Source organism: Neoarius graeffei, chromosome 1 (genome assembly GCF_027579695.1).
Source record: "Neoarius graeffei isolate fNeoGra1 chromosome 1, fNeoGra1.pri, whole genome shotgun sequence".
In the NCBI taxonomy this organism is placed as follows: domain Eukaryota; kingdom Metazoa; phylum Chordata; class Actinopteri; order Siluriformes; family Ariidae; genus Neoarius; species Neoarius graeffei.
In genome coordinates, this window is record NC_083569.1 from 72195904 (window position 1) to 72209398 (window position 13495).

The following is a 13495-nucleotide window of genomic DNA, read 5'->3' on the forward strand; positions in this document are numbered from 1 at the left end:
ACATTCTAGTGTGTTTTATTTATTCCTTAGTTTTCATACTGACCATATCCACAGTTATTTATATTAACAGAAACTCAACTTGGTGACTGTTAAAACGTTTGCTTAATTTTTTTTTTTTAATTTTGTTAGAGAAAGTAAAGGTACTCTATTTGTATAGATATAGCAGAAACTGTCATTCATCATAGATCACATTATATTGCTGGTAACTAAATATTACGATTCACCCATATCATCATATCGCTGCCCCTCATTGGGATGGAACTGAACTGAAATTAGAAAGTAGGGTAAAAAAAAAAATTGACAGCTAAATTTATAGTAATATCAACATTGCACTGTTCGTGTATTGTAGAGGGCATGTAGCAGGATTCTACTTTAAAATGTTTATCTTTTACCACAGTTTCTCTCACTCTGCGTCTGTCTTCTACTTACTAAATACTCTGTCATTTTCTGTCTGTAGAAAAATGATAAGTGCATCTACAGGCATATAAACACAAAGCATTCATTATGTGCTGTGCACACGTGTGGGTTTTTGTGTGTGTGTGTGTGTGTGTGTGTGTGTGTGTGTGTGTGTGTGAGAGAGAGAGAGAGAGGAGCATAATGTGCCAGATGGCATTCTTTCGACAGAGATAAATCCATATTATGCCCACGATTGTAACAGTATCTCAGGTGAACTGCACACTGAATGACAAGCAGTCATGCAGTTGTCACCTGGACCTGTGCTTACACTGACCTCTTTCTTCTGAACCCTGTGTCCCCAAAGCAATGCGGAGTTTTTTGCAGTTTGTCTGTGAGAATATAAGGCCTAGACAACAGTGTTAGGTCTAACTTCACACCAAAAGGGTAAGTAGCTTTGGGGAAAATTAGAAGAACATATACATAAACCACCCATTCCAAGTCAACCAGTCATTTCCACAAAACCAGCACCTTGTAACACAACACACAACATTACAGCAGCCGCAAACAGACCAGCTGACCCGGGTGTATTTTTACCCGGCCACCTAGGAGGACAGACGCATGGATCTGAAGGGATTCTGTCTCTGACCTGATTACATATACGGGCATCTCTCATTCCAGTTTCTCCTCTTCAAGGTGCCTTACAGAGCTTGAGGCTTCTGGATGGTACACGGTTCACACCGTCTCATTCTACAGTTGTACAAGGAAGTTATTTTTGCAGGCTGATGTAGGACCTGCAACTTTTATTGAGAACAATATTAGTCTCACATCAAATGAACAAGAAACAGCTTAATAAAAGGCATCTTTTGTAAAATATCAGGATTAAAAGCTAATAATGTTCTCAAGGTCTTGACTCAGAGGAAGGCAGAACAGCAAACATCACATTGAAGACACCAGAGAGGAACCGTCAGGACCTTCTAGTCCTTCAGAGAAAGCCCAAACATATCAGCATTTCAAATGTTATATTTAATTTCTTTCATTCTTTAATTTCTATCATTCTTTCATAATTTCATTATAATTATTCTCTTCTAATTTGGCCTCATTTTCTATCAAATTTGCTTCAGAAATGAAAGGGTTACAGTGGTGCTTGAAAGTTGTGAACCCTTTAGAATTTTCTATATTTCTGCATAAATATGACCTAAAACATCATCAGATTTTCACACAAGTCCTAAAAGTAGATAAAGAGAACCCAGTTAAACAAATGAGACAAAAATATTATACTTGGTCATTTATTTATTGAGGAAAATGATCCAATATTACATATCTGTGAGTGGCAAAAGTATGTGAACCTTTGCTTTCGGTATCTGGTGTGACCCCCTTGTGCAGCAATAACTGCAACTAAACGTTTCCGGTAACTGTTGATCAGTCCTGCACACCGGCTTGGAGGAATTTTAGCCCATTCCTCTGTACAGAACAGCTTCAACTCTGGGATGTTGGTGGGTTTTCTCACATGAACTGCTCACTTCAGGTCCTTCCACAACATTTTGATTGGATTAAGGTCAGGACTTTGACTTGGCCATTCCAAAACATTAACTTTATTCTTCTTTAACCATTCTTTGGTAGAACGACCTGTGTGCTTAGGATCGTTGTCTTGCTGCATGACCCGGCTTATCTTGAGACTCAGTTCATGGACAGATGTCCTGACATTTTCCTTTAGAATTCGCTGGTATAATTCAGAATTCATTGTTCCATCAATGATGGCAAGCCGTCCTGGCCCAGATGCAGCAAAACAGGCCCAAACCATGATACTACCACCACCATGTTTCACAGATGGGATAAGGTTCTTATGCTGGAATGCAGTGTTTTCCTTTCTCCAAACATAACGCTTCTCATTTAAACCAAAAATTCTATTTTGGTCTCATCCGTCCACAAAACATTTTCCAATAGCCTTCTGGCTTGTCCACGTGATCTTTAGCAAACTGCAAATGTGCAGCAATGTTCTGTTTGGAGAGCAGTGGCTTTCTCCTTGCAACCCTGCCATGCACACCATTGTTGTTCAGTGTTCTCCTGATGGTGGACTCATGAACATTAACATTAGCCAATGTGAGAGAGGCCTTCAGTTGCTTAGAAGTGACCCTGAGGTCCTTTGTGACCTCGCCGACGATTACACACCTTGCTCTTGGAGTGATCTTTGTTGGTTGACCACTCCTGGGGAGGGTAACAATGGGCTTGAATTTTCTCCATTTGTACACAATCTGTCTGACTGTGGATTGGTGGAGTCCAAACTCTTTAGAGATGGTTTTGTAACCTTTTCCAGCCTGATGAGCATCAACAACGCTTTTTCTGAGGTCCTCAGAAATCTCCTTTGTTCGTGCCGTGATACACTTGCACAAACATGTGTTGTGAAGATCAGACTTTGATAGATCCCTGTTCTTTAAATAAAACAGGGTGCCCACTCACACCTGATTGTCATCCCATTGATTGAAAACACCTGACTCTAATTTCACCTTCAAATTAACTGCTAATCCTAGAGGTTCACATACTTTTGCCACTCACAAAGATGTAATATTGGATCATTTTCCTCAATAAATAAATGACCAAGTATAATATTTTTGTCTCATTTGTTTCACTGGGTTCTTTTTATCTACTTTTAGGACTTGTGTGAAAATCTGATGATGTTTTAGGTCATATTTATGCAGAAATATAGAAAATTCTAAAGGGTTCACAAACTTTCAAGCACCACTGTAGTGTCCTGAAAACATTAAAATCGAGTTATCCAATGAGATATTTTTGTTTGCCGTCTCTAGGCTGAGAAGGGTTTCGAGCTGGCTCATTCATTGGTTAGGACTTCATTGCTGGGACAGAAGGCCATGGCACTGTATGTTTATATAGGAAGTGACAGATGAATTAACCAATCAGATTTTGATTTATAGTGGGAGGAACAAAAAAATGTATCACCCTCGGCCTTCTCGAAGGCCAACATGAGCTTAACCCTGAATCGGCGCAGTCAGCGCAGCAGTGAAGTCACCTTCCAGCCGGTGTAGCGTTCATCAGTAGTGTTAGTGAACGCTAATAAAGCAATCAAGCCAGTGCTATCGAGAGCAAGTAGCACAGGCTAATGACCGAGCAACTAAGATTTTGGCCTCCAGACTCTTCTTCCACGCACACTCGCTCACCGCAGTATTTTTCACTCAGACTTAAGTATTCATTTCCCTGTGTAATTTACTTAGTTACTTTTAAAATCAACATCAACAACTACACACAACGGAGCGACCTGGCAGCCTGCTGCTAATCCCTTGTAAAATCCTTTGCCCTGTTGCTTTTTTTGGTGTGTCTGGCTAAGTTTTGGCTGAGCTCAAGTCCTAGCTCTAATAGTAACCGTTCACCACTGGAAGACACAAAGGCCAGAGTGTAGTGTAGTCATTTACACAGTTAAAAAAAAAACCTTCAAATGATTTGCTTATGTTAAAGTATTGAAGTAGATGCATTAAATTTGTTTAAAGTCAGTACATGAAAAGAACTCACCCCTCTTACCGCTAACAATCAGTGTGCATTTGACCTCATAAAACCAAGGAACACAGGGAAAACAGTAACTTCATATTAATCAGCAGCTCAAATGTTACTCAGTAACAGCTCTGATGATACAAACTGCTTTAGCTTGCATGCCAAGAGTGAGCTGATATAAACTGGCTAGATACACAAAACAGATGGCAATACATAAATATTTGTGGCAATAGATATTAGATCATGTAAATTTGTGGTTTTTATGGAGCTTCAAAGAAGGCAAAAAATGTAGAAATGTTTTTAGGTTTATTGCACAGTTTTTGAAACTCAAGACCTTCATTCTGTCTCAGTTCCTTTTTGAGACACTGTGCCTACATGTGTACAAACAGCCAATGGTACAAGAACTTTCGAAATTTAAAGAAATACTGATCACATCCATTAGCATTTAGATTTGCCAAAAGAGCTCTGATACAATAAGTCACTTTATGACTTCCAAAAATATGTGGATTAAATTTAAATGATAGATTTTCTTCTTCTTCTTCTTCTTTCGGCCGTTCCTGTTAGGGATCGCCACAGCAGATAATGTTCCCTCCATCTCCTCCTGTTCTCTGTATCTTTTTCTGTCACACCAACCGTCCTCATGTCCTCCTTTACCACATCCATAAATCTTATCTTTGTTCTTCCTCTTCTCCTTCTACCTGGCAACTCCATCTCCAACATTCTTTTCCCAATATACCCTAGATCTCTCCTCTGTACGTGTCCAAACCGTCTCAATCTCATCTCTTTCACTTTGTCTTTAAGCCATCCTACATGTGTTGTCCCTCTAATATACTCATTTATCATCCTGTCCAACTTTGTCACTCCCAAAGAAAATCTCAGCATTTTCAGCTCTGCTACGTCCAGTTCAGCCTCCTGTCTTTTTGTCAGTACCATGGTCTCCAAATCGTACAACATCGCTGCTCTTACTACTGTCTTATACACTTTCCATTTCACTCTTGCTGGCAATCTTCTGTCGCAAATCACTCCTGACACTCTCCTCCATCCATTCCACCCTGCTTGCATTCTCCTCTTTACTTCTCTTCTGCACTCTCCATTACTTTGTACATTTGACCCCAGATATTTGAACTCATCTGCTTTGACCACCTCTATTCCTTGTAGCTGTAATGTAAATTATAGATTAACCATTTGTTTTAAATTGTAGTGAGTATATAGTTTTTTCTCTTGAAAGATCGTAACTGAAAGTCAATAGTAAGAAAATACATATGAAACCATAAAATGAATTTATAAAGGTAGTGGAAATATAAAAAGATGCATTATCAAAGTAATCAGTGTGAATGTGTTGGATGGATGGATAGATAGATAGATAGATAGATAGATAGATAGATAGATAGATAGATAGATAGACAGACAGACAGACAGACAGACAGACAGACAGACTGTTTATATCTCCGGCTATTACTTTTCAGTAGTTTCTATATAAATATCACTGTTCCAAACAACAACCACAAAACTGATCCCGCAAGAGTTGAGTTTATCATCTGGAAACAGTAAATTTATTTTATTTTCCTCTTGGGAGTTAGAACCTGTTTGGAGCACAATTTAAAAAAAAAAAACGGAATAAAACAATCCATACTTTGCATATTGATTTCAGCGCTTACAAAGCCAATTTTTACATTAAATCTTGGCTGTCTATACTCACAGTTTCTGCTTTTTAACTTATCTACTGGCGTAAAGGGACAGGGTGAAGAAGCGATGCAGGCCTCAACCATGCTGCAGATGTACAATTTCCATTAACATTCATTTTTAAAGTTAAACGCTGTTGCTATCCATCATAAAAATAAAAAAAAACATTTCCAGCCACACACTCTTAGGATTAAGTGTACACTGTAAAAAAAAAATCCATTGTTTTTACGGAAAAATACTGGCAGCTGTGGTTGCCAGAATAATCCTGTTAAAAATACAGTGAAATGTAAACAACATTACAGAATAACTTGTACATTTCACTGGGATTCCATGTACAATTAATGATAACTAAATGCACATTTTACAGGTATTCAATGTACAATAATCAATACATAACTGTTCATCTAGGAATGATTTACGAGTGTTCTCGATTATTGGTTTTTGTGGCTCCAAAATGATGGTTACAAGCAATGATCTACTAGACAGATATTTTATTTGATTTAGAGTTTTACGAAATGTGCCGGAGAGCCTCTACTGACATTTTTTGTTATTTTTTTAACAGGGCAATGATGTAATTTTAACTACCACATTCTGTTTTAGTATTACAGTTTGTCTGTGTTTAAACTACAACAATTTGTAAATTCTACAAAAAAATATGATCAATTCAACATAGTCTTACTGTTAAATTAACAGTGGTATTTGTTTAGGAGTTTTACAGTATATTGATGTAAATTACACACTGCTTCATTGTTTTTGTATTTACAGTTTTTTTATGTCATGATTTTACATAAATTCACTGTTAATTCTACAGACATTTTTTACAGTGTTCAGGAATTCTTCCTGCTTTATTACTTCCATTTTGGCAGACAGGAAGGTTCCTGTGTGTGTTTGCCTGCCTGTGTATGTGCATGAGCTGGGAAAACAACAACAACAACAACATAGATTTGTCTGTATTTAAGTGTAATCTAATTCATCTTCCTTTTTTAAATATCTAACTTCGTGGCTTGATTTTTACAGAGAGGTTTCTTTTTCCTGTTTTTACTAAATTCTACTCGCTTTTCAATTTTACACATACCACAAGCTAAAGAAGATCCAACAGGCACAGGCCAATAGAGAATAGCCAGAATAGCAGCTACAGTACAGAGTATCGGCTGATTGACCATGACATTAATCATAACTATATTCTAAGGCATATCTGTGAAGAATCTCAGTCATCCAGGTACATAGTAATCTGTGGTTGGTTGAAGAGAGCAACTGGACTTGCTTGAAGATTCTTGAAAACGTTTCGCCTCTCATCCTAAAGGCTTCCTCAGTTCTGTCTGACTAATAGGGAGTATCCAGTATTTATCCTCTCATGGATCATCATAGAATCCGAATCAGAATGCTGATGGCTGCATTGTAGGTGGCTGATAAAAGATGTCATAGACACCCACCTCTGTTCAGTGATGGTCGTTCCAGGTTGACAAAAATGAATGATCCTCTCTGGCTAAGATGTCTGCCAGTTTTCTGGAAGTCCCCTCATACTCCCGCACCAGTCGAAGGGATCTCATCCCAAAGTGCGTAGAAACATATCTGTGAAGAATCTCAGTCATCCAGGTACATAGTAATCTGTGGTTGGTAGAAGAGAGCAACTGGACTTGCTTGAAGATTCTTGAAAACGTTTTGCCTCTCATCCTAAAGGCTTCCTCAGTTCTGTCTGACTAATGTCTATGACATCTTTTATCAGCCACCTACAATGCAGCCATCAGCATTCTGATTCGGATTCTATGATGATCCATGAGAGGATAAATACTGGATACTCCCTATGAGTCAGACAGAACTGAGGAAGCCTTTCGGATGAGAGGCAAAACGTTTTCAAGAATCTTCAAGCAAGTCCAGTTGCTCTCTTCTACCAACCACAGATTATATTCTAAGGCATATCAGCATCTGGTCTTTAGTGCACTTGACTAATTTCTTCGTCTTTTCAGAAGGAGATGCATAGAAAGGTTTTATATCATCTCGGTTCCCTGCTGAAAAAATCCACCTTTGTCTGATCAGCTGTCAGGGCCAAGCTGGGCAAACTGAGAGACCATGTTTGCCAGATGGTAAGTTTCCACCTTTCCTTATTGCTTGATGATATTCTCAATACTGCTTATCCTACTAAAGGTTGCAGGAGAGCTGGAGCCAATCCCAACTGACTTCAGGCAAGAGGTGAGGTGCACCCCAGACAGGTCGCCAGTCTTTTGCAGGGCTAACACAGAGAGACAGACAGCCATTCACACTCTTTCACATCTATGGGAAATTTTAAGTAGCCAGTTGATCTAAACTGCATGTTTTTAGACCGTGGGAGGAAACCGGTGCACCCGGAGGAAACCCACACAAACATGATGAGAACATGAAAACTTCACATAGAAAGGCCCCAGCTGATCCCTGAACCTGCTTTCTGTGAGGTGACAGTGTTAAACACTGCACCACCATGTCGTCCTGCATGGCAATATTCATCAGTGCATGTTTGATTTGTTGATTGTCTTATACACCTACAGTGCTGAGCGTAAATGAGTACACCCCCTTTGAAAAGTAACATTTTAAACAATATCTCAATGAACACAAACATTTCCAAAATGCTGACAAGACAAAGTTTAATATAACATCTGTTTAACTTATAATGGGAAAGTAAGGTTAATAATATAACTTAGATTACACATTTTTCAGTTTTACTCAAATTAGGGTGGTGCAAAAATGAGTACACCCCACAACAAAAACTACTACATCTAGTACTTTGTATGGCCTCCATGATTTTTAATGACAGCACCAAGTCTTCTAGGCATGGAATGAACAAGTTGGCAACATTTTGCAATATCAATCTTTTTCCATTCTTCAACAATGACCTCTTTTAGTGGCTGGATGGAGAGTGATGCTCAACTTGTCTCTTCAGAATTCCCCCAAAAAATAATTTCTTTACACCACAAAAGTGAAGGCTACAAGATCAGCAAAGCTTTACTTATCAGTCAGAATACTGTTGCAAAAGTGGTACAAAAATTTAAGAAAGATGGAACTGCAACCATCTCACAGAGACGTCCAGGTCGTCCACGGAAGTTAACACCTCGACAGGAGCGTCTTCTGATGAGAAGAGTTGAAGAAAACCGGCATGCAAGTTCACTGCAGTTATCTAAAGAAGTAGAAAGCTAAACTGGGGTGACTATTTCCCGTGACACAATATGGCGTACACTGCAGAGGAATGGCATGCATGGATGCCGTTCACGAAAGAAGCCTCTCCTAAAGCCCAGGCACAAAAAAGCCCGCCTAGAGTTTGCCAGGGCCCATGCTGACAAAGATGAAGACTACTGGGACTCTATACTCTGGAGTGATGAGATAAAGATAAATGTTTTTGGAACTGATGGCTTCAAAACTGTATGGCGTCGCAAAGGTGAGGAATACAAAGAAAAATGCATGGTGCCTACAGTGAAACATGGTGGTGGCAGCGTCCTTATGTGGGGCTGCATGAGTGCTGCTGGTGTCGGAGAGCTGCATTTCATTGATGGCATCATTAATTCACAGATGTATTGCTCTATACTGAAAGAGAAGATGCTACCATCACTCCGTGCCCTTGGTCATTGTGCACTTTTCCAACATGACTAAACACACATCTAAGGCCACTGTTGGATTTCTGAAGAAGAACAGGGTGAAAGTGATTCAGTGGCCAAGTATGTGTCCTAATCTGAACCCAATCGAACACCTCTGGGGAATTCTGAAGAGACAAGTTGAGCATCACTCTCCATCCAGCATCCAGTCACTAAAAGAGGTCATTGTTGAAGAATGGAAAAAGATTGATGTTGCAAAATGTCGCCAACTTGTTCATTCCATGCCTAGAAGACTTGGTGCTGTCATTAAAAATCATGGAGGCCATACAAAGTACTAGATGTAGTAGTTTTTGTTGTGGGGTGTACTCATTTTTGCACCACCCTAATTTGAGTAAAACTGAAAAATGTGTAATCTAAGTTATATTATTAACCTTACTTTCTCGTTATAAGTTAAACAGATGTTATATTAAACTTTGTCTTGTCAGCATTTTGGAAATTGTTTGTGTTCATTGAGATATTGTTTAAAATGTTACTTTTCAAAGGGGGTGTACTCATTTACGCTCAGCACTGTATTATTTTCTTCAATATAACTAATAATTATCGCTAATAGCTGGACTTTTCAGGATGATAAATTGGGTTTTAAAGACAGTGAATGCGGACAGAGTCATTTCAGGTTCTGCTGTTAGGGTTGGTTGAAGAGAGAGAAAGAGAAGAAGAAGATGATGATGATGATGATGATGATGATGATGATGATGATGATGATGATAAAGAATGGTGGTGCCAGGGGTAAGTTACGTAGCCTGCCGCTTTGGGGCCTCGAGGGTTTTTTTTCCCCCGAGCTCCGAACCCACAGGCACATGGTGCAGAATCCAACTGCAGTGGTGTGTGTATGTGTGTGAGTGAGTGAAAGAATAAGAGAGCATGAGAATACGAAAGGATAGAGGGAGGGGTGGGAAAACGACAACATGGACACGTTCTTACACACATTAAAGGGAAATACAGGATGAGCCCTATTTCACTCCTCCAGTGCTTTTTTTTTTGTACTGCACAAAATCCCACCATTCAGACTTTTTCCAAAATGTCATCACCATTCTCCAACTCTGCAGATCCATGCGCTTTTCACGGAGAGGACACAAAACTTCTTAAGTAGATGGAATGTTCCACTTTTCCAGGCATTTATGGGGGAGGGGCAGTGATCCAGTGTACAATGTATGTAGTCATGATTGACAGAAACACCCCAAACACATTTTTCCCTTTCGCCTCGGCCTCATGCTGAGCCACAGCAGCAGTTGAGGACTGGGTGTAGAAAAGGGGATTTCTGGGGAGGATTTCCATTTGGAAAAGAAGAGTATAGGGGTCACACAGATGAATAGGAGAGGGGCAGCTTTCATTCATGTCCGATGGACAATCTTTTAAGTGCTGTAAACGAGAAACGCACTTTGTTGTTTGATCAACTGAAGTATTTGTGATTGCTTCATGAGCTTTTAAAATGTCTAGGCACTTTCTTAGCAGGATATCATGAGGATATATATCAGTCATTTACATAACTTGTTCATTAATCAATGAAATGTTCCAAATATTACTCGTGTCTGAATTAATTCATTTTGATTTGTTCACAGATGTATATGCTTTTTAAAAGGTACAACAGGCCCATAGTGTCCTACTGACAAAAAACAAAAATGAACCCAAACACCTCCGGGAGCATTTCTTCCCTGAACGGTACACACACACCATCTAGTGGCTCGGTCACAACCACTGGTTTCAGCTCATAATTAAAAGCAATGTGTAAAGACCTTCTCATGTTTTCCTGTACATCCTGCTCTTAAAATCCATCCATCCATTATCTCTAGCCGCTTTATCCTGTTCTACAGGGTCGCAGGCAAGCTGGAGCCTATCCCAGCTGACTACGGGCGAAAGGCGGGGTACACCCTGGACAAGTGGCCAGGTCATCACAGGGCTGACACATAGACACAGACAACCATTCACACTCACATTCACACCTACGCTCAATTTAGAGTCACCAGTTAACCTAACCTGCATGTCTTTGGACTGTGGGGGAAACCAGAGCACTCGGAGGAAACCCACGCGGACACGGGGAGAACATGCAAACTCCGCACAGAAAGGCCCTCGCCGGCCACGGGGCTCGAACCCAGAACCTTCTTGCTGTGAGGCGACAGTGCTAACCACTACACCACCGTGCCGCCCCCTGCTCTTAAAATGTTCAACATAATTTTTTTTCAGCTTAAATGTCTCATCTCATCTCATTATCTGTAGCCGCTTTATCCTGTTCCACAGGGTCGCAGGCAAGCTGGAGCCTATCCCAGCTGACTACAGGCGAAAGGCGGGGTACACCCTGGACAAGTCGCCAGGTCATCACAGGGCTGACACATAGACACAGACAACCATTCACACTCACATTCACACCTACGGTCAATTTAGAGTCACCAGTTAACCTAACCTGCATGTCTTTGGACTGTGGGGGAAACTGGAGCACCCGGAGGAAACCCACGCGGACACGGGGAGAACATGCAAACTCCACACAGAAAGGCCCTCGCCGGCCACAGGGCTCGAACCCGGACCTTCTTGCTGTGAGGCGACAGCGCTAACCACTACACCACCGTGCCACCAGCTTAAATGTATGAACAAAAAAATTACACATTCATCCACACACAGGCTACAGAATCCCAGCTCTGCCTTTTATTTATTTTTTGAAAACAGGAAAAGAACAGGACTCAAAATACTGTGAAAAAAATCTGAACACTTCTTTGAAAACCATCTTCCTTTCAAGTATTTAATATCAGTTAAGCAGTTCAGAAAGGCTACTGCACCTAATGGACAAAAATTATTCTATAAAATTACTGAAAATCTTACAAGTAGCTTCGAATCCTGTTGCTATAAACACATTCATAAAACAAACAAAAAGAAAGTAAAAAAAAAAAGTGGCTCTGTAAGATGCTCAGTAAAACTTACCAGATAGTTTCTTTATAAAACTGGACTAATTGTACCTGAGACTACTATTTATTTTAAAAGCAAAGGGTCATCAGACCAAATACTTTGTTTCTTTTATTACTGTTTACTGCTCTTTATCATATTTTTTCAAATATATAAACATTTAATTTCATTATTTTTGAAGGCATCTTTGCTCTACCGCATTTCTTTGCATGTGCCTAAGACTTTTGCACAGTGTACTGTATATCAGCTTTTCCTGATTTCTAAAATGTATAAATAATTCCAATTTGGATCATTTTAAAATGTCAGTTTTGAGATTTTGAAATTATTTATGAGAAAATCATTCTTTGAAAAGATTAGTTTTTGGGTTTTTTTGACTGCTGCCTCGAACTGCCCTGAAGATCATTGCTACCTTCTTCTTTCTCTAATCAGTTACACATGTCAGTGCCATTCAACTTTGAAAAATGAATTGGTTTAAAGGTGATTGTGTAGTTGTCCTTGAGAAGAATTACGGTTTTTGTAGGAACTACATTTACCTATCTAGGTATTAGCTCATCCGGCCGACATGCGATGAGTTTATGCCATTGTGTGTCGTCCATCCAACGTTGTCCATATTTCACGAAAATCACTTCTTCTCTCTCAATTCCTCACCAATTTTTATTCTTTTTGGCAGGAAGGTAGATCTGCCTGGGGTGCATATAGCTTTTACCCACATTTGCATAATTGCAATTAATAATGAAGATATGGAGTAATTAAGCCCTAACGAGTAGTTTCCACACAAATCACTTCTTCTCCCTCAATTCTTCACCGATTTTGATTCTTAATGGAATGAAGGTAGGGGTACCTAGGGTGCATATAACTCCTACCCAAATTTGCTTAATTACAGTTATTAATGAAGTTATGGACTAATTAAGCCATTTTGGATTTGGATTTGAGCTGAGCTGGTTGAGAATTCTTGGGTTTCAGTCACGTGACTTTTCTTAGTGATTTTACTTCTGGTAAAACAGCTGGTGGCCTAGCAAACCAAAATGGCTGCCGTAGTGCAAACAACTAGCGATAACTTATCAGAGTATGGTCATAATCTAGAAGCCACTGCTCGCTTTAGATATATTCAGAAGATTGCTATGTGCAATGGAATCGACCCCTACAGTCTGGGAAAGGATTTGTCATATGATCTCGAAAACCACCCTTCAGTCGAGTTCCCCGACATCTCGAACTATCTGGTGTTGCAGACGTCCTTCTACACCGCAAAACAGATGAAAGCGTGGAAGAGTATGGAGGCTTACAACTTTTTTGTATGTGGCTGGGTAAAGGACCTCGCTATCAAGTCACTGCCGAATGAATCCTGTATTGTTTTTGCCCGTGTAAATGTTTTTTTTTTTAAGCTTTTCGTTCACGTCTTAACA